The sequence below is a fragment of the Tasmannia lanceolata genome, unplaced genomic scaffold (genome assembly GCF_043159265.1).
Source record: "Tasmannia lanceolata isolate RefF3 unplaced genomic scaffold, GAP_Taslan_0.1 ptg000023l, whole genome shotgun sequence".
Taxonomy (NCBI): domain Eukaryota; kingdom Viridiplantae; phylum Streptophyta; class Magnoliopsida; order Canellales; family Winteraceae; genus Tasmannia; species Tasmannia lanceolata.
The window spans coordinates 8,886,622-8,892,943 of NW_027518700.1; the positions used below are offsets into that span (position 1 = coordinate 8,886,622).

At 42.0% G+C, this 6,322-nt stretch overlaps 1 long non-coding RNA gene across 1 annotated transcript; it reads right to left on the minus strand.

Moving 5' to 3' along the window:
* Positions 1-3,210: 3,210 nt before the first annotated feature.
* Positions 3,211-4,068, minus strand: LOC143855699 (uncharacterized). The gene is made up of 3 exons (XR_013238063.1): positions 3,985-4,068; positions 3,783-3,878; positions 3,211-3,696 (listed from the first exon to the last, which is right to left on the minus strand). It is a non-coding gene; the product is annotated as an uncharacterized LOC143855699 (long non-coding RNA).
* Between the last annotated feature and the right edge of the window lie 2,254 nt (positions 4,069-6,322).

A 6,322-nucleotide genomic window follows, 5' to 3' on the forward strand; every position in this document is an offset into this window, starting at 1 on the left:
CATTATGCGTGTATACCGAACCCGGCAGCTATGGGCTAGTGGAGATAACACATTTGGTCGTTTATTTTGGTCATTCGGCCCCAGCATCCGTGCGTTCAGTCGAACAGTTAGACCCCTGATACTAATTGATGGGACACATTTGCGGGGGAAATATAAAGGAATCTTATTAGCTGCGACAACTCTAGATGGTGATGGTGGATTATTTCCGTTAGCTTTTGCTGTGGTTGAGAACGAGAACTTTGACAGTTGGCTATGGTTTCTTCTTTTACTCCGCCAGAGAGTGATGCCAGTAGAAAAAAACAACAATGAATTTACGATTTCCTCCGATCGGGGTCTGGTTAGAGCTGTTGCTGAAGCATTACCGGGATCATACCATAGCTACTGTATTCGCCACCTCAATGCCAATCTGTTGAAGACCTTTAAGAGTCAAAAACTTTGTAAACTATTTTCGAGAGCGGCATATGCCTTAAGGGAGAGTGACCATAAGGAGGCGATGGAACTCATAAAAGCAAAGAATGAAAAAGCAGAGAAATGGATATCTGAGATTCCTAAAGAAAATTGGGCTAATGTACATTTTAAAGGGGCCAGGTGGAATGTGCTCACCACTAATGCAGCAGAGTGCTTCAACAACGTATTGAAGGGCGCAAGGGAGTTGCCGATTGCTGCTCTAGTTGATCACACTAGATGGAAAGTACAAGACTTCTTCCAGTTTCGCCGGAAAGCTGCGGCTACATGGAAAACGCATTTAACTCATAGAGCAGAAAAGTGGTTGGACAGATCATGTTCGTTTGGCAGTAAGTTTCTACCCCGCGTGTGTAGTTGGAATGAATATGAAGTGCTCTCATCCACTCATACGGATAGTGTGGATTTAGAGAAGAAAACATGTACGTGTGGTCTTTTCCAAACGATGGGATTGCCGTGTGGGCATGCCATAGCAGCTATGGGATTAAATAAGCTTGACCGATATAAATACTGCCAGGATTGGTTTTTGGCTTCAACATATCGGAGTACGTATGAGGAGGTGATTCATCCAACTTTAGATCGAACACAATGGCCCGAGCCATCCAATGATTTAGTAGTACTATTGCCACCGCGAGTAAGACGACAGCCCGGATGACCCAAAAAAGTACGAATAGAGAGAGAGCTGCAATTTGGAAAACATCACAACTGCAAATCATGTGGGGAACCTGGACATAACAAAAGAACGTGTAAAAATCCTCCCCTCATAAATCGTCAGTTAAATATGACTCCCATCGGTCCATCCGCACCTACACAGAACATGTATGTTTCATTATTACGCACTCGATATGATTTTCATATTAAACCCATAATTGTTATTGATTGTACCAACTTTCTCTTATAGGTCCGGAGTGTCCTTCGCACCTCCTTTCTTTACTTAGGGATGGAGTTGTTGGTTTTTCTGTACAAAGTGGCAATGATTTTGGGAACCTTGTTACTACACATGATACTTACTCAGACGAAAATTGTAAAAAGTGGCAATGATTTTGGGAACCTTGTTACTACACATGATACTTACTTAGACGAAAATTGTAAAAAGTGGCAATGATTTTGGGAACCTTGTTACTACACATGATACTTACTCAAACGAAAATTGTTCAATTTATACGTTGTTGTATCTACTAGTTGCCCGGAACTGTACATTTTTTGGAACCACAATTTTGGAACACCTGGTTGAATAATTTTGTTTGGAACCACAATTTTAATTGCTATTGGATACACCCTGTTCATATTCGAACAACTGCTTCAACACTTTTGTTTCGTTATTGCCATGTTTATGTTGACCTCTCTCTATGTCTCTATCTCTCTATCCTCTCTCTCTTTCTCACTCTGTGTATAGAGTTGGTCTCCAATCTGGGTTTATTTGGGAGTCCGAAACAACCTTCGGAAGTCTTATCCGGAAGTCCGACGATTAATTCGGACTCCCGAATTCATGCAAGTAGAATTGCCATCCAATCTGGGCATCATCGGGGATGTCCAGTACTTTTTTGTTCCAACTGGGCATCATTCGGGAGTCCAAATGCGTCGTCGGAATTCGGAATCGGAAGTCCGATAGTTCCTTCGGACTCCTAAAGGATCTCCAGTAGTTTATGGTATCTACTGGGCATAATTCCGGAGTCCGAATACATCGTCGGACTCCCGATTCGGAATTCTGAATGTCCAATCGGACTCCCGAAGGATGCCCAGTACTTTTTGGTTTCACTGGACATCCTTCGGGAGTCCGAATGCATCGTCGGACTTCCGCTTCGGAATTCCGAAGGTCCAATCGGACTCCCGAAGGATGTCCAGTACTTTTTGGGTATCACTGGCCATCATTCGGGAGTCCGAATGCATCGTCGGACATCCGATTCGGAATTCCGACGGTCCAACCGGACTCCCGAATCGAAATTCCGACGGTCCAATCGGACTCCCGAAGGATGTCCAGTACTTTTTGGGTTCACTGGCCATCACTCGGGAGTCCGAAAGCATCGTCGGACTTCCGACGCGGAATTCCGACGGTACAATCGGACTCCCGAATGATCTCATGTTGCTTTTAATTGTCAGTGGAGTTATAAATGTTAGTTGATCCTATCTTTAGAACAGTTATAAGATTAGGTCCCTTAGCTCTTAAGTGGTTTTATTTGATATAAATACCTTGTAATCTTCCATTTTTCAAATCGATGATGAAATTTACCCAAGAATTGTGTATTTCAGTAGAAAGGAGGGCTGACTCATCCCTCGACATGGGAGAAGAGGTTGATCTTCGCTCTAAGAAAACCAATCACATTGGGAATGGATTTGGGTTCGTAACAACCAACTAGCTTATCACATCCCACATGTAACAGAATGGAGTGCAATAAAAAAATTTTTTTAACAAATTTCCACAACTGTTTTAAACGGATGAATCAGATGAATTAGTTTGGTACCCACAATGAGATTTCAAAATTACAAAAGAGTCAAAAATTGGTTTCCAGAGGCAATCCATACCTCACTGTCCCAAAATTACTTACACCTGAGTGCCTGCTATATAGTTACAACATCAGTTCCTCCCAAAAGTTAAATGGATACTTTCCCATACACCCCATTTAACATTTTAGAAAATAGAGAAGTTCGCATAGCTGTAATATCTTTCTGCGTGAAATCCAAACTAGCGTCACGGCTGAGGTATTCCATCTCTTTCAAAACGAATAGCCCACAATCGTAGCTGCAAAACATGAAGAATATGCAACAATAAGAATTAGAATTAATCGTTTACATAGGTTTCCCTAACTCAAGTAATTGAAAGTTACATCACCCGTTATTTTGTATGGGCCGAACAACGACTTCATCAATGGGGAATGCACTGATATCAATGTCTTTCACCCTTTTGAACCATTCAACAAGGTAATCAACCTACAAATCAATAATTCAGTACGTTATGCCAGTAGTCAGCAGAAATTAATATTTGGCTTACGAAATTGGACTTAGGGTAGTACTCACAAGGGGTTGCACCCTTGTAGGATCCGTGCGAGCGACTAGCGAGTCGTAAAGAGCGAAGGTACACTGACCCATATCCAAGAGTAGAAGAACCCAATGAACCAAATCTATGTTGACTGGAATGAGTACTTTTCTTAGCTCTTTAACTGAGATATGCTCTAGACGCTGTACGAATCGGGAACATACTTCGGGATTTTCACATCTATCGGTTATTATAAGTTGCTGCAACCACGAAAAGAAATGTTATAATTGCCGGCAGCTTCAAATATAGAAATCATTACTTGTAATGTAAGTCACTTGAATCTCACAGCTAGATGGGTAGTCAGGGAAATGCATGCTCCCTTTTGTTCTTTTCGCAAACATTCGTCCCGCGAGTTCAAGTAGTCTGTATATACATTAACGATCTACAAAACAGACCATTGGTCAACGAGAAGGAACTTAATAAGAAATGTGCGCTCACTCTTTACGTTACTCAATGAACCATATCTAAGAAATAACATAAAATCTTACCGGAGATGATAACCACCCTCTACGATCGCTTAGTAGAAGCAAGTCTTCTTTACACATGTAGTACCCATCACTTTGAATGACTTTGTCACTGCGAATCCAGTAAAAAGTCATCTCCCTCTATGGACCTTAGCTCAGATCATTCTACTGAAACAACCTATCTATGAATTTGATCGGAGAAGATAGAGTTCCAAAAAATGAAACGGGCTTTCCAACACAATCTAAGTTATAAGGAATTTACCAAGGTTGTAGCGCTGCCAATGCATCCACCTTGGTCGCTGCAGGCCCGGTGACTTTGGCAAGAGCATCCTTGAATTTCCGCTGGCCTATGTAATATGGCGATCTCATTGCTCTACTAGGTCTTGTTCGCCTTCGACGTTGCTTTACATTATTTTCAATGCTCCATTGTTTACTCTTCATTTCGGGAGTGTCAAGCAAGATAGCAACTATATTAGCTGCAGCCTCTCGGTCATCCTCTGTAATTTGACTATTAATATAGATCTCGTCTTTTCGATCAACAACCACATCTTTCCCAACATCATACCCAAACTCTACAATATCCATCGTCTTCGGATCTTCTACTAATCCACCCTCCGAACGTCCCTTATCACTCCCTATCCCAACGTTCCCATCTTTCTTTTCAATATGTCCTGTTTTATCCATTTCTTCATCATCATTTGTTTGCTTCTTCTTTCTTCGACTGTATTTCTTTTTATCCTTCACTACCTTCTCCTCCTCACCCGATAACTGTACATCTTTCTTCTTCAATGAATCTGTCCCTTTCAACTGACTGAACTCACTTTTTAGCTCCCCCACTTCACTTTTTAGCTCCCTCACTTCACTTTTTAGCTCCCTCACTTCACGTTCAAGTTTCTCTATCCTCTCCAACGAAGAACTATGAGATGCAGATTCCTCTACTTCTTTCATAAGTCCCTCTCTTACTTTCATCCCTCTCCTTCTTCGTTCTCTCCCCTTACATGCCACAATTGGCCCGATCGCATTCAGAAGTCCCTCTCTTACTTTCATCCCTCTCCTTCTTCGTTCTCTCCCCTTACATGCCACAATTGGCCCGATCGCATCCCCCACTGTAGGCGCAATTGCCCCAATCGAATCCCCCACTGAAGCCTCTACAGCACTAACAACGTCGGCCTCAACCTGGCCGAGCAGTAGGGCTTCCTCTCTCGCCATAGTTTTAACCATCAGAACCACCTGAAATAAATGTCATATTTTTATTATTACAAATACGAATGTAATAAAACAACACGCAAGACATACATACAACGACCAATTAACATTAATCTCTCACCTCTGTTGGTTTTACCATCCCATCACGAACACGGTCAATCAACTTTCTATGCTCCGTCTTCTTCGTATCCTCACCGATCCACTTAAATAGACGTGGATAAGCATCAGGATAATCAGGTACCCAGAACGTGGTATGCTCAAATACCCATACCTGAAATGCGGCTACATTATTTACGCACTCCTAATAATTTAGAAACAAGTAACTATAAGGCATGAATGAAAAATTACCTGTAAAATGATAGAGCAACCCAATATATGCCCCTTCCCACCAAGTGCAGCATGTGAATTTAAGGACAGGACCAAGAATTCATGAACGAGATAAGCCCACGCAACATCTCCTATAGTCCCCATATCAATATAAGGGAACAGGCAAGAACATGCCTTGTGACCCCTCTGTGCGAACAAGACAGTACTGCAAAATAACAATATCAAATGTTTCACTGTGGACTTTATCGACTCTTCTTCATTTGAATCCATTTCCGCATGAATAACATTTACGACCTCTTCGAAGGTGGCTGTTGGAAGCCCAAACCTCCAACCATCCACCGTTGTGATGCTATCCCAATCTAGTTGCACCCTCTCCCCTCTCATAGTTAAGCCTAATATTTTGGCTACATCACTAACTAGAAAAGGAACTACAATGCTCCCCAATCTAAATGCTTTCCGCTTCGGATCCCACTTTCTCACCAATGTCGACAAAATCCTCTTGCGCAACTCCACATCCTCGAGGTTCTTGTGTAGTACCAAATCTCTGAATGGGGTCTCATTTATCAAATTCTTATGCGCATCATGTAACCGGAACGTTTTGAAGGACTCCTGGAAGCGGGAAGGACAGCATCTAGAGAAGACATATTTGGCCTGCAAAAAAAGCTATTAGGAAACAGTTGAGGTAGAAAGTTAAGGAGATGCAAATGGAAATGGAGAAGTTAATCACCATGACGAAGCCGCAACGAAAGAAATGGGAACCTTTGTATCCTTAAGTTAAACACAATCTGTACAAAGCAGCGACAACCACTTGAAACACAGTGTTAGTCCC